At 38.3% G+C, this 16,057-nt stretch overlaps 1 protein-coding gene and 1 pseudogene across 1 annotated transcript in view; one reads left to right on the top strand and one right to left on the bottom strand.

The window, feature by feature from the left end:
* Window positions 1–16,057, top strand: part of TJP1 (tight junction protein 1) — a 252,751-nt gene that overhangs the window by 112,759 nt on the left and 123,935 nt on the right. The gene's annotated exons all lie outside the window — the stretch shown is intronic.
* Window positions 6,632–7,121, bottom strand: LOC134374080 (E3 ubiquitin-protein ligase RNF181-like; annotated as a pseudogene).

The following is a 16,057-nucleotide window of genomic DNA, read 5'->3' as shown; positions in this document are numbered from 1 at the left end:
GTCTTTAGCCTTGCACACAAGGGCTCAACTCCGCCTCAGGCTTTTCTCCTATCACCCTCCTTCCCTTCTGCCCCAATTTATGATCTCATCACACTGGTGACTACTCATGCTTCCCACAACATTCTAAACTTTTTTCCACCTAGAATGACCCTCCCTGGTGAATCTTAGCTTAAATCACCAGCACTCAATCAGTTTCTTCTCTGTGATCCTATCCAACTTTGTATATTTCTGCAATTAGTCCTCAACTTTCTATGTCGTTATGTTTGCCTTCTTCACTAGACTTAGAAATTGTAAAGAACAGGAACCAAGTTTTCTCTTTCTCTTCTTTATCTCAAACACAGAGTGATTTTAACAATTTCTCTGGGCCTAAATTCTCTAATATGTAAAATGAAAGTGTTGAACTAGAATTCAGTGGCCCTTAACTAGAGGTGCACATTAAAATCACTTGGAGTTCAACAGATGATGCTGGGACAACTGTATATCCATGGGCAAAGGAATGAAGTTGAACCCCAACCTCATACCATACACAAAAATTAACTCAAAATGGGTAATAGACCAAAATATCAGAGCTAAAACTGTAAGATTCTTAGAAGAAAACACAAGAGTAAATCCTCATGACCTTGGATTAAGGAATGGTTTCTTAGATATAATACCAAAAGCATAAGTGACACAAGAAAAAATAGATAAATTGGACTTCATTAATATTAAAAACATTAGTGCATCAAAGGATACCATCAATAAAGTGAAAAGACAACCCACAGAATGGAGGAAAATATTTGCAAATCACATATCTGATGAGGGTCTAGTATCCAGAATACATAAAGAACTCTTGTAGGTCAACAGTAAAAAGACAAACCAGTTAAAAATGGCTAAGGATTTGAATAGGCATTTCTCCAAAGAAAACATACAAATGGATAATAAAGATGCTAAGCCTCATCATTCATCAGGAAAATGCAAATCAAAATCACAGTGAGATACCACTTCACACCTAGTAGAATGGTTGTAATAAAAACAATGAACAATTTCAAGTGTTGGCAAGAATGTCGAGATATTGGAACCCTCGTGCATGTTGGCGAGAATGTAAGATGGTGCAGCTGCTTTGGAAAATAGTTTGCAGTTCCTAAACACTTTACAGTTCTGTATTAAACATAGAGTTATCATATGACTCAGCAATTCCATTTCTAGGGTTATATACCTAGGAGAATTGAAAGTGTGTGTCCACAAAAAATTTTGCACATGAATGTTCACAGCAGCATTATTTCATAGTAACCAAAAGATGGAAACAACCTTGAGGAAAACCACACTCAGTTTCTCCCACTATACTCTGACAACACACTTCTGACACCAGATGTGGAGGGGGTTGTCCCTGCATACTAAGCAAGCCATCAGTATTGCAGCAGACACCCACTGGGTGTCCTCCCATTCAAATCTGTTCTGATGCTCTCTACCTGAAGATAGCATCAGATCCCACAAGGTAAGGGCTCAATCCCCAAGACTGCCCCCACCTCAGATGCCAGCCGCCAAGTCCAGGCCCCTGGAACTTCCGACCAGCCACTTATAAATTGGTGTTCCCACAACCCCCTCCTCCCTTTTTAGGCTTGATTAATTTGCTAGAGGGGCTCACAGAACTGAGAAACTCACATTTATCGGTTTATCATAAAGCATATTTTAAAGGATACAAATATGAGGGTACTTCAGAAAGTTCATGGAAAAATACAATTAAAAGATAATACAAATCATTCCATGAACTTTTTGAAGACCCCTTATAACCTATCCTAAATAGGGTGAGGTCTGGAAGGGTCCTGGGCACATGTGTTTCCGTTCCGTGAGTTGGGGTGTGCCACACTCTCGGCACGTGGTTGAGTTCAGCTGTCTAGAAGCTCCCCAAACCCTGTGCTGTTGAGCTTTTATGGAAGCTTCATTACATAGGCATGATTGAACCATGGAAAACTGTGTGGAAATGTGAATGGACAGGAAGTGTGTGATCTAACATTAACAGACTAGATTGGGAAACCCAGCAAGTCCTGTTGGTTCAGATTCTTCTCAGCCTCTGTGTGTAGCATTCCTTCCTCCTGGTATGGGTTAGGACCCCTTATGGAATGGGGGTCTTAAGACCTACAATCAGATAGGGTGGGTCAGAAAATTTCCTGCCTCAGGGAGAAAAAGGAGCAGTGAGAGAAGGGCAGGAAAAGGTCAGAGAGAGAGAGAGAGAGACTGTTTTCTGAGGCCTAAAGTGTCTCAATATTATAACAAAAGAATAAGGGTTATGGGAGTTATGAGCTAGGAACTGCAGATGAAAACCAATATATATATATCACAAACCCAGATGTTAATCAACTGAAGAGTGGACAAACAAAAAGTGGTATATCCATACAATAGAATATTGATCAGATATAAAAAGGAGTAAAGTACTGATACATGCTGCAACATGGACGAAACTTGAAGACGTTATGTTAAATGAAAGAAGCCAGCCACAAAAGGCCACATATTGTGTCATACCAGTTATATGAAATGTCCAGAATGGGCAAATTCATAGAGACAGAAAGTAGATTAGTGGTTGCCAGGGACTAGGGAGTTGTAAGGGGTGGGGTTAGAGGGGAGTAGTGACTGCTAATTGGTATGAGGTTCTTTATGGGGTCCTGAAAATGTTGTGGAATTACATAATGGTGATGGTTGCATGATGTTCTTAATATACTAAAAACCACCGAATTGTATAAAAGGGTGAACTTTATGACGTGAATTTTAGATCAATAAAGCTGTTAATTATTTTAAAATCCCTATGAGCTTTTCCAATACACATGTGTAGCATCTTCTGTCCTGTTGTGATTCAGGACTGGATGGCATGTAAGGCTCTACATGCTGTACTCTTTCGTGACTTTATAAACTAAGAGCTGTAACTCTTGGGCCATACTTGGGTTATCCTAGAGCAAATGGGAAGTATCTTCTAGGTTTTTAGGTACAGCTTTGCAAATCTGAGGAGGGAATGGAGAACACGGAGGTCCTGTAGTTACATTCTGCTACCTGGAACCAGGGAACAGGATGGCAGGAAGGAGAGGCACCGAACATTAAAACAGGAAAACAGGACTCCAAGGAGAGTGAGAGAAAGCAGCACTCTTCCTGTGGTCAGAGTTTAGGATGTGGTCAGGTCTGGGCTGGTCCCACAGCAAGGATTCTGATGTGGATCTGGGTCTAAGGTCATTGTCACCCTCACGCTGGTGACTGAGACAGTGCTCAGGGCCTGCCTCAAGACACTTAACACCTGTAGCTTCATTTGGTTGGGGGCCAAGATATCTGTGGAAAAGTCCTGAAATTGATTTCCCCCCTAAAGTATTTTCTTGTTGAGACATAAAAATCTTTGCACATAAACCTAAGAATAAAAGCCAACCATAATTTAATTCCTAACATAGGGAGAATGTACAGCACAAAATATAGTTTACTTTCTAAACCAGACAGTCAACTTGGACCCAAAAACAAGATCATGACAGTAGCAATCTGATATTCCTTTTGGGTGTTATGTTACAGCTGATCTCAGTGGCAGGACTTTAAAAAAATGGCAGCCTAATCTTAAAAAGGATACATACTGTATAATTTCAACTATATGACATTCTGGAAAAGGCAAAACTGTGAAGACAATATAAAGATCAGTTGCTACGAGCTGGAGAGAAGAAGGATGAGTAGGCAGAACACAGAGGACTTTGCAGGAAGTGAAACTCCTCTGTATGACACTATAATGATAAATACATGTCATTATACATTTATCCAAACACACAGAATGTGCAATACCACAAGTAAACCTTCTTGTAGACTATGGACTTTGGTGATAATGATGTGTGAATGCAAGTTCATTTGTCATAAATGCATCACTCTGTTGAGGGATGTTGATAACGGGGGAGGCTATGCATATGTGGGGGCATGGGGTATATGAGAAATCTCTGTGCCTTTTACTCAGTTTTGCTGTAAAACTAATACTGCTCTAAAAAAAATAAAGTCTTTTAAAAAAGAAAAAAAAAAGGCAGCCTTTTCCCTTTGTTATCTTAAAAGTCTAACCCATAGCCTCTCAGGCTAGTACTATGTGCCACCCCCCACCCCCTCCGATTTAAGGTATATTGTGACATTGATATCAATGAAACATAAAACTTAAGGATGGAAATTGAAAAACCATGTTGCCTATAAAACCATTTGAATTTTTATCAGTCATCCTGCATTGTCACCGCATAAGCTCTGCCAAGGTGTCCCAGCCAAGAGGGTATCTCATATATTTTAAAGCTGTCTTTCTATACTCTTTCAGAATCTTCCAAACAGTTCTTACAGAAATTAAGTGGACTGTTATTTGTGTATATTTGTTTCTCCCTGAAATGTTAAAATTGGAGTGTTTAATACAGAGACACTGGGCAAAAAACAAAGGCATAATCATTGGTAGTTTGAAGATTAAGAAAAGCAAAGCCATCGTTGTTAACACTTTCTAATAATAATAACCTTAGAAATGAAGCAACATTTGGTAAGAGCCAGTAACTGAAAACACAATGTATTACTGTTTAATTTGTAGTAGTGAGAGTGAACAAAACAGCCATCATCTTATGTCCTTCCAAGAATTTCCTGCCCAAGTGGGTGTTTAATAAATGTCTTTAAATGATGATGTAGCATAATATCATTCCCTGCTTTGTGGCTACAGAATTTTGAAATATCCTGAAGCTGTTTTGCCTCATACACCCTGTCTGGAAGATGAGTGCAGTTGTTTTTTCCGTCTAATGTTAACATACAATTGATGGACATTTAGATTGTTTTTACTTTTTGGCCCTTATAAGATAATGCTGCTATGAATGTTTGTATACATGTTTTTGTGTGGACTTATATTCTTAATTCTCTTGAGTAGTTATCTAGGACCAGAATTGCTAGTGACTATATATTTAATATTTTGAAGAGCTGCCAAACTGTTCACCAAAGTGACTGAACCATTTTTCATTCCCATTAGCAATAAGTGAGAGTTCCAGCTTCTCTACATCCTCTTGCACACTCACTTTTGTTGGTCTTTTTGATAATGCCATCCTAGTGGAGTTAAGGGACATGTCATGGTTTTGATTTGCATTTTCCTAATGATTAATAATGTGGAGCATCTTTTCATGTGCTTATTGACCATTTCTGTACCTTCTTTGGAGAAATGTCTGTTCAAATCCTTTGCCCATTTTTAAAGTGGGTTGTCTTTTTATTTGAATTGTAAGATTTTTTTATTTGCTCTTTTTCTATCATTAATGTCATTTTTCTGTCTTCTAATGTGGAATCTTAGTGTTTGTCCTTGTCACTCTGAGTGAACTTATCAGATATGGAGGATATTAACCGTTTTTCTGTTATTTTCTCCAGTTCATTTGTATTTTATTTTTAGTATCTAGCAATTTGACATAGTGAGATTTACCAATGTTTTCAATTTTTTGTTCCATTGCATTTAAAAGTCTTTCTCTTTCCTTCCTCCATCCCTCCTCTCCATTGCTTCAAATCTGGTCAGTTTTCTCTTCTGTATCTTTTTGGCTTATTGTTATCTAACTTTGAACATTTAACTCCAGTTAATTTGTAGTTTATTTTTATACATAGTATAATATAAAAGCTGATGGATTAACAGCCCCCTTCCACTTGGTTGCTAGTCCATTGTCCTCACAAAGTTTATTGATTTGATTTTCCCTTTCCTGTTGCTGGTTTTACCATCTATTAAATTCTCTTAGGTGATAAACTTTATTTCTGTTATCTGTTCTGCTTCATTCAGCTGTTTGTTCTTCCTTATGTTTTAATAATTGTACCTTTACATCATATTCTAATATTTAGCAGATCTTGCCATCATCATACCCAATTAGTTTACTTTTCTTTTTTTTAGTACTTTTTTTTTTATATCTATTAAAAGAGTTCTAATTTGCATGTTTGTAGTCTGTTTTGGAGAGACAGCGAGGGTCTGATCCAGACTTTCCCTTAGCAAAGGATAGGAGGAAGCCCCTGCCCCCTGGGAGAGCCCCAGTTATCCCAGCTCTTTAAGAGCAGGGTTGCCAGGAACAAAGGATGCCAGGTGCTATCCAAACACCCCTCAAGGGCTTGAAACCCTTTCTGGATTTCAACCTAAACACTCTAAACAGTCTAAAGAACTAACCTGGTCTGATAATCTCACACTTCTTTCCCCACTTGGAGTCCAGTCCCCCACTTTTTTTCCTTGCTTGGGGTAGGGGGGGTAATACAGAGAGCAACTTTAAAATGTTAAAAGCAATTTTCTCAATGGAGTTAAAGAAAACCTTTGGGATTGCAAGGTTAACTAGAAATCACAGGGAGAAGGGAATACAGACTAGTTTATCAGCTTTAAGTAGCTACTGGGTGCCAGATCATGACACATTCTTGCTTTCCAATCATGAACACATAGGCTCAAACCCTGGTTGGTCCAGTGGCCAAGTTCTTTACCTGGGCTCCACTGCCCTGAGTCCAGATGGGCCAGCAGGGAGAGAAATGCAGCCTGGTGCCTTCTGTGCTTCAGAACCACCTTCCCCAACAGTATTGGGGACCTGGTGGAGGATGCAGAGCCCCTGCCTGGGCCTGTGAGCAGTACAGCTGCAGGGTGGGTGAAGAAACCTTTAATGAGGATTCAGAGTGAACAGGAAGACATTGTAGAGGGCCAGCACTCAGCCCCAGCTGCCTCACATGTACATGGCTCCGTGGAGCTTCTCCAGTCGGTGCTGCTGCTGCTGCTTTCGAGCCTTATCTTGTCTGTGCTCCGTGTAAGTGTCGTCGTCAGTGAGCAGGAATTTGTTTTGCTTAGCCAGGGCAGAATGCAACTGGAATGGAATAGGTGATGGCAAGGCATCTCAGTGACAGTCTCTTCCTCCAGCCTGAGAACCCCTGATGACTGTCCTGGGGAGGTTCTTGACCACAGTCTTGGCAGCTGGTGGAGGCAGGTAGTAATCCCAGTCTACTACCAACCCCAAGTCTTCAAATCCATCCTATTGAAAAGTGAGCTGGTAGAGCCAGATTCCACGTCGGCAGTGTGGGCTTCCATGCTTGCCACTCCTTGCAAGCTCCAGCAGCATGTTGGTTCGGGTCTCTTGCTGGGAGTCCAATGGCTCGCAGTCGTGTTCATCGAAATAGGACGCCATCTTAGTTTATAAACTTTTCTTTCTCACTAGATTTTTACTCCAGTTGTACTTTGGAGTTATTTAAGTTCCTTCAAAAAAATATATTTGGGATTTTTTTTGTATTGTGTCACACCTATCAACAATCTTGAGACTAACTTGTATCTTACAGTATTCAGTCTTCCACCTGGTTGCTACTGGACATGTCCCACTTATTCAAATCTTCTTGGAGATATAAAAATTAATAACAACTTTTTTGGGTTTTGTGTGTGTGTGTGTGTGTGTGTGTGTGTGTGTGTGTGTGTGTGTTTGTATAGGTCCATACATAGTATGTCATAATTACTCCTTGAAATTATGTTTCATATTTGTTATTACTTTTGTGAATAGTGTGTTTATTAATTATATTTTAAACTTTTTTTTTTTTTCCGGTGGCTGAACGGCATGGGGATCCGAACTCTTGACCTTAGTGTTACAAGGCTGCGCTCTAACCAATTGTGCTAACCGGCCAGCTCTATTAATTATATTTTAAACTAGTGTTTCTGATATATAGTAGAAGCATCAATTTAACTTGTACTAATCAATTTTATACTCATTCTTTGCAGAATGCTTATTGATTAAAGGAATTATTTATTTGATTTATTTATTTATTTATTTATTTGGTGGTACTACTTCCCTTTGTAAAGAATTAAAAATTAACTTTTTTCTAAACTTTTTTTTCTCTTCAATGATACTTTTCTGTTTGGTTGTTTCTTGTTTGCTCTGTATTCAAAGTCAATGTGGCGGTCTCGTGGTTATATAAGCTAAATTCTGAATAGCTAAAGTCCTAAAGTATTTTTGAGGTCTATTTTATCCTGAATTTAAAAGGTACTGATTTTCATACGTTGTTGCTTTGATTGGCAGGTGTGTGGATTGTATTCCCGGTAAAGGTAGTCTATTTGTTTCCTGTTGGCTGCTGCAAGAAATTACCACACACTTGGTGACTTTAATGACAGAAATTCTTTCTCACAGTTTTGGTGGCTAGAAGTCCAAAACCTGGCAGGGCTGCACTCCCTCCAGGAGATCCAGAGGAGAATCTGTTCCTTGTCTCTTCCAATTTATGGTGGTTTCCCTGGCATTCTTGGGCGTACCTTAGCGCATGGCTTCATCTCTCCAGTCTTCGCCTCTATCTGTACGTTACCTTCTCCTCTTCTGTCTCTGACAAGTCTCCCTGGGCCTCACTCTTATAAGGACACTTCTTATTGGATTTAGGGCCTATTCGGATGATCTAGGATGATCTCCTCATCTCAAAATCCTTAATTTACATCTCCAGAGACCCTTCTTTCCAGTAAGGTCACTTTCCAGGTTCCAGGGATTAAGACAGTTCTTGTTGGGGGCCACACCATACTACCTACTACAGAAGCTGTCCTGCAGTTACCAGTACGTAGACTACCTCTCTTGCTTCTCATTTTTTGGTACTTCTATATATTTTTATATTTTTTGTTTGTATACTGTCTATATGGTGTGCAAAATATTGTATTTCACACATGGATTTAGAATTTGGTGAAATAAATATTTTCTAGGTAATATGCTTTGAAAATAACATGGCAGGAGAATGGCCTTGTCATTTTTCTATGTATTATAAACTGAGTGCAAGCACTGTGACATCAGTTTTCTCATGCATGATTCATGGAAATCTAGCGCACGGTGGCACAGTGAACATACAGCAACCATCTGCGAGAAATGAAGACACATTGTTGCTTTCTGGATGTGTTCTCTCCTGGAAAAAAAACAACATCAGCTTGTCATTTCATTACCATGTAATGCAGAATAGCATTGTGTAAGTCATTCTCAAAAAAAGATATTCACTTCAGAAGGTTCGGGTTTTGATATAAGGAAATTGCTTGCAGGATTCTGAAAACAAGTACATTCAGTAATCTTGTAAAATTGCATTTTATAGAGCTTTGAAATATTTTTAAAATGTACTTGTGTTTATTTTACTTTTGATATGTTGATAAGTAACCATAAGGCATTAATTCCTCTTATTCAATTTTTATAGCATGGCCATTGTGTTAAGTGTAAAACCTGTAGAAAAAAAAAATGGAGCCACATCAAAGTGTACATCTCTTTTAATCTAATCTTTATATATTTTTTTAATTAAAATTTTTATTCGGATATTTTTAGTTTCATATGCAGTTATAAGAATTAATACAGAGATCCCTTGTATCCTTTGACCAGTGTGTCCCAATGGTAATGTTTTATAGAAATAGAATATAATATACAATCCACCAGTCTTATTCAGATTTCTCCAGTTTCATTTTAATTAGTGTGTATCGAGTGCTATACAATGTTTTCACCTGTGTGGGTTTGCCTGTCTACCACCACAGCCAAGATACTGAGTGTTTACAATACCGCAAGAATCTGTCCTGCTATCTTTTTTATAAACATACCCACTCCTCCCACCCCGCCCATGCCTAATCACTGGCTACAATTGATCTATCCTCCATTTCTAAGATTTTATCATTTCAAAATGTTATACAAGTGGAATCAAGCGTTCAAAAGTATGAAACTTTGAGAATTGGCTTATTTCACTCAACATGATTTCCTAGAGAGTCATCCAAGTTTTTATACATATCAATAGTTTTGTTCCATCTTATTACTAATATTCCATGGGATGGATAGACTATAATTTGTTTAACCATTCATTTGTTGAAGAACATCTGGGCTGATTCCAATTTTAGAATATTATTAATAAAGCTGCAATGAACATTTGTGTACAGGTTTTTGTGTGAACCTAAGTTTTCATTTCACTGGGATAAATGCCCAAGAGTGTAATTGCTGGGTATGGTAATTGCATGTTTAGTTTTTTAAGAAACTCTCAAACTTATCCAGAGTGGCTGTATCATGTCACATTCCCACCAGTAATGTACGAGCGATACAGTTTTTCTACATCCTCTCCAGAATTTGGTGTCATCACCAAATAGGTATGTCACTGATAGGTATGCAATGATGTCTCATTGTGGTTTTAATTTGCATTTCCCTGAGGGGCTATGAGGTTAAACATTTTCATGGACGGTTAGCCATCTGAATATCCTGTTCAATGAAATGTCTGTCTTTAGCCCATTTTTTACTTGGACTGTTTTTTTTTTCACTGTTGAGTTTTAAGAGTTTGTTATATATTTTAATGTTTTCTCAGATATGTGGTTTGCAGATATTTTCTTCCAGTCTGTAGCTTGTCTTTTCATCCTTTTAACAGGGTCTTAGGCAGAGCAAAAACTTTTGAATTTTCATGATGTACAATTTATCAGTATTTCCATTTGTGGACTGTCCTTTTGGTGTCAAGTCTAAGAAATTTTTTCCTAGCCCTAGAACCGAAAGATATTTCTCATTTTTTTCTCTGAAGGTTTTATAGTTTTATACTTGTGTTGATCCATTTTTAGTAAATTTTTGTATAAGGTGTGGGGTTTAGGTCCACATTCATTTTTTTGGCCAATTGCTCCAGCACCATTTGTTCAAAAGGCTATCCTTCTTCCATTGAATTGCTTTTGCACCTTTGCCAAAATTAGTTTGGGCATATTTGTGTGGGTCCATTTCAGGGCCCCGCTGATCTTTGTATGTATTCCTTTGCTAATAACACAGAGTCTTGATTATTGTAGCTGTATAATAAGTCTTGAAATCTGGTAGATTGATTCCTCCCATTTTATTTTTATGTTTTTCAAAATTGTTTTAGCTATTCTAATTCATTTGCCTTTCCATATAAACTTTAGAATAATCTTAACTATATCTACAAATATCTTACAGGGATTTTGATTGGCATTAATTCTCTAAATACTTGGTAGAATTCTCCAGTGAAACCATCTGGCTCTGGAAATGTATCTTCTGGGATCTTTTAAATTAGATTTTCCATTTTTAAAATGATGATAGGGCTATTCATGTTATCTATTTCATCTTGGTTAACCATTGGTAGTTTGTGGTTTTTTTCAGTATTGGTCCATTTCATCTGAGTTATCAAATTTCTGAGTAAAAATTGTTCACAGTATTCCATTATTATTTTAATAATGACTGTGGGATCTTTAGTGTTCTCACTTATTTTATTCCTAATTGATGATGTATTTTATATTATTTGTTTCAGTCTTGCTAGAGATTTATCAATTATATTGATTTTTTTCCCCTAAAAACCACCCTTTTGGTTGTTTTTTTTTTTTTGCTTTTCTGTTCAGTTTTTCGATTTTCAATTTTACTAATTTCTGCTCTTTATTAATCCCTTCTTTTTGTTTGCTTTGAGATGATTTGACTTTTTTTCCCCCCTAGTTTCTTGAAGTAGGAAGTTAGATTATTGATTTGAGACCTTTCTGCATTTTTAATATAAGCATTTAATGTTATCAGTTTCTCTCTGAGCCACTGCTATAGCTGCATCCCACATATTTTGAATATATTTTTAATATATGTTTTCATTTTCAGTAAGTTCTGTGTATATTTTTATTTCCTTTGAGACTTCCTCTTTGACCCATTGATTATTTGGAAGGTTTCTTTTATTTCCACGTTTAGAGATTTTCCTGTTGTGTTTCTATTATTTTCTAGTTTGATTTCATTGTGTTGGGGCTGGCGGGTTAGCTCACTTGGGAGAACATAGTGCTGATAACACCAAGGTCAAGTGTTCAGATCCCTATACAGGCCAACTGCTGAAAAAAAAACCAACCCTCTACCCCCCAAAATAGAGAGTGATTTCATTATGGTGGAGAATACAGTCCCATGATTACAGTTATTTTAAATTTTTGAGGCATGTTTTATGACCCCAAATATGGTCTGTCTTGGTAAATGTCCCATAAGTGCTTGAAAAAAAATTATATTCTGCTGAGATTGGGTTAGTGTTCCACATAATCAATTCGATCCTGTTAGATTGTATTGTTCAGATCTTCCCTCTCCTTGCTGATTTTCTATCTGGTATTTCTCAGTTGTCAAGAGGACGCTGCAGTTCCCAACTATAATTATCTTTACCGATTTTTGCTTCATACATTTTGAGGCTCTGGTGTTTGGTGCATACTGACATCTATATTTTAAGTTTAAATTATGTTAAACATATCTTAAAATGTTGAGAACTCTCGTTCTAGGTATTACCAGTTATCTGTTTAGATTGCTTGATACATTTTATAGTAGTAACAGGAAGTACACTAGAAACAAATTTAAAAGTAGAACTTCCCAGTATAGATAACATAGAAACTATTATACCAAGAGATTACTTCCAACATTTTTCTTATACATGGAGAACTGCTCGTGCTTTATTTTTGTAAAACATTATTTTTCACTTAACAGTAAATAGAATATATAATAAACGTGGGGATGTATTATCAGTAAAAGACTTCTACATGATGCTGTAACATTTCTGAAAAATGGACTTATAAATAGTAATAATAATAAAAGAATAGAACCAAAATTGAACTTTACATTTCATTACATGGAGCATCTTAAACAAATTTCTGAGCAGGTTTTGTGAAATAACTGGTAGGTTTGACACTTGTCTAGATTACAATTTTCTTCATGAAATCTACATATAGCACTTTTACCTTTCTTTTATTTGCCACATTCCAATTTGTGTTATACTTACATATATGCTGGTTTTAACACTATTACTGTATTACCACTTCTTATAGAACCAGTTGTACAATGTGCTAGTTTTCAAATATGTATAAAAATCTTTGATACTCTCCCTTAGGGAGGTGGGGCTGAATCCCCTCCCCTTGAATATGGACTGGACTTACTCACCTTTAGGAAGTAGAATAAGGCAGTAGTGCTGGTGTGTCTTGTAGACTTGGTCATACTTGGCATCGTGGCTTCCTCCTTCTTCCCTCTTGGGTCACTCATGCTGGGGGAAGCCAGCTGCCCTGTCATGAGTACATTCAAGCAGCCCTGTGGTGTGGTCTATGTGGGGAGGACCTGAGGCCTCCTGCCAACAGCCACGTGCTGGTGCCATCTTGAAAGCAGACCTCCAACACTGTCAAGCCTCCGGATACCTGCAACTTGACTGCAACTTCCTGAGAGACCTTGACCAGAACCACTCAGCTAAGCCACTCCTCCACCCATGTTGCCTGGTATAGGCAACTGTGACCTCAATTCCAGGTCACTGCAGGTTCCTCCTAACTGGCTCTTTGTCCACCCTTCCTCTTGCATCTCCTTCTCTGCACAGCAGCAGAGTGTCTCTGTTAGAATAGTCACTGCAGTGCTCTCCATCTCACAGAGAAGAAAGCCTGCAAGGCCCAGCATGGTTGCCCAGCCCAGCCCAGACCCCCTGCCTCCTCCATCTCCTCCCTTCACTCTTGCCTGCTCCAGCCCCCTGGCCCCAGACACACTGAGTCCTCACCCACTTCAGCGACCCTGCAGTGCTATCCCTTCTGCTTGGAAGTGTGTCCTCCCATGCGCACACGGCTCACTCCCTGGCCTCTTTCAGCTCTATGCTCAGATGTCTCCTGATGAGACCTTCCTGAATCTGTGGGTTGAACTGTCCTCTGCCTTCCCCACAGATTCCCTATCTTTCTTCTTCACTTTATTTTTCTCCCTAGCACTTTCTATCATCTAACATTTCACAAATTTTTCTTATTTATTTTGTTATCTGTCTTTTTCCATTACAATGGAATCTGTTGGGGGTGGGGGATGACTTTTTGTCTGCTCATTACTGCTGGGTCCTCAGCATGTAGAATATAATAAGTATTCAGTCATTGAACTTGGTCTGGAAGATAACTTTTATCATCTTGGGAATGGTTGCTTAATTCCTCTAAATTTACATTGATATAAAAATCTAGGATAAGAACATCAGTAAATAGCAAATTGCAGGCCAAAATAAAAAGGAAGTAAAGAATAGTTTGGTTTAAAAATGAGCATATTTTTACACATATTTTTGAGTGTCTATGTGTACTTCCTCATACATGAGCTCATTTAATCCTCACAGCACCAACTCTTATAAAAAAACAGTATTTAACAGTATTACTATATTACCGTTTCTTACAGAACCAGATGTACAATGTGCTAGTTTTCAAACATGAAAAATCTAAAAATCTTTGATACTCTCCCTTCAGGAGGTGGAGGTGAATTCCCTCTAAAGCCAAGGTCACTGCAACTTTGCTTGTCTGAAAACAGATTAATTCAACATTTCAAAGTGAAATTTTCTTCTCATATGTGGAGAAGAAATGGATAACTTAAGAAAACTTATTCTTGTTGCTGTGGGTAGCAGGTGGCAAGAGACCGGCACAACAGCTCTTCCCAATTTCTTCATCAGACATCTGCACTTCTGATCATGCACCGGCCTTCCTTTTATACTTATATCTGGAAGCTATCACTTGCTCAAACTTTCATAATAAAATAGCCTAACTTGGGTCTCCCAGTCAGAGTTTACCAGGAGATCAGAAAGCCTCACTCTGTCCCACCACTTATGGAAATGCCCCTACTTGTGGAAATTCTTAATGGGAATTGGCTTTGAAGCCCCCATTATGGTAATGAGCCAACTTTATTATGTATAGCACATTTAAGACATTAGAGGCCAGAGACCACAGCTCCAACTCGATTCTCAGTCACATCTAAGTTATGGTCAAGAATGATATAGATTGCATTTTGATGATGATATTATTTTCTCAATGGCTTACAGTCATTTAAAATTAGTAAAGAAAAAGAATGGCTACAGTTTTGACCTTTTTAAAATCTTGAGAATTCACTAATCCTGCTACTTTTAGCTGACAAGTTGAGAGACAAAGTCAGGACTTTAGCCTATACATGACAAAACATCACTAAGTCAGACTAATTGCCGACAGAGAAAGTTGGAATTAGTCAAAAAGTAAAATTATATCATATAAAGAAATGCAGCCTTTTTATATTTTGCTTATACTGTAACTCCAATTAAATGGTAACTAAGTGTTGCAAAGTATAGGTCCTGAAGGGTGGGCCTCCTTTTAATGAGTAGTTAAGAATCATTTTTAATCAGCAGGTTGTTTGTAAACACACGAACAAGTATATATTATTTTCAGTGGGTTAAATATTTTTGCTGAAATATTTTCCCCCTGTTTTTCTGCTTGGTAAGCTCTTTGTCATGGACTAGCCAGACTAACCTAAAGTCTGGTCTAGGTTACATCAGGACACTGGGGCTCCACTTGAACCGTATGCTTTCATGGTGATTGAGGCCCAGCCCTCCAGCTGGCGGGGAGAATGTCAGGCTTGCTTCCCCTCGGTTCAGCCTTATGCAGTCACATTCCTCTCTCTTGTGAGTTCTTGTTGCTCATGGGAAATGGTAATGTCCCCTTTTTCGAAAACCAGTCCTCAACATTGTGTCCTTTGAAATCTACTTCAAGGACTTTCAGACACAGGAAGTCTTATCGTCTGGTTCATAGTTTGCTCTTCCAGATATTCACATTTCCACAGTGTCATCTCCTAAAGAAGCTTTCCCCTTCTCCTCTTTGCTTCCCTCGCCTCCTACCTGTGCTCTTAGCTGTCACTCTCTCATCTCTCATTTTGTGTTCCTCTCTGAACTGTAGGTTCGTTAAAGACCAAAACCTTCTTGTTATTCTTTCTAGTGTCCCAAACACCTAGCATAGGGAATGGCATCTAATAAGGAAGCAATGAATGAATGATGAAGAACGATGCTTTGTATTCACAATGGGGTGCTACTGTGTGCTACTTTACTCTGTGGCATTGGACTGTAACTATCCGGAGCTTCTTGGAAACATGCATGCTACAGGATACCTAGTTTACAGTCTGCCCATCCAATTTCTGCCTCTTCCTTTGTGGGACAAAGCCAGGAGACTAAATGTAGTTTTCATTTCTGAACTAAGAATGGATGGGGAAGTGGCAGAGGAGGAGGAAGAGAAGGAGATAGGCTTGTTCATTTGCTCTTTCAAACTACTCTCTCTGGTCGTCAAGAACTACACAGTTGCCCTGGACTATCCAGATTTTGACACTGAAAATCCTGTATCCCAGGAAGCCACTCCCTGAACACAGAAAGC

This window comes from Cynocephalus volans, chromosome 3, assembly GCF_027409185.1.
Source record: "Cynocephalus volans isolate mCynVol1 chromosome 3, mCynVol1.pri, whole genome shotgun sequence".
Lineage (NCBI taxonomy): Eukaryota > Metazoa > Chordata > Mammalia > Dermoptera > Cynocephalidae > Cynocephalus > Cynocephalus volans.
This window is presented reverse-complemented; position numbering and strand designations above follow the sequence as displayed.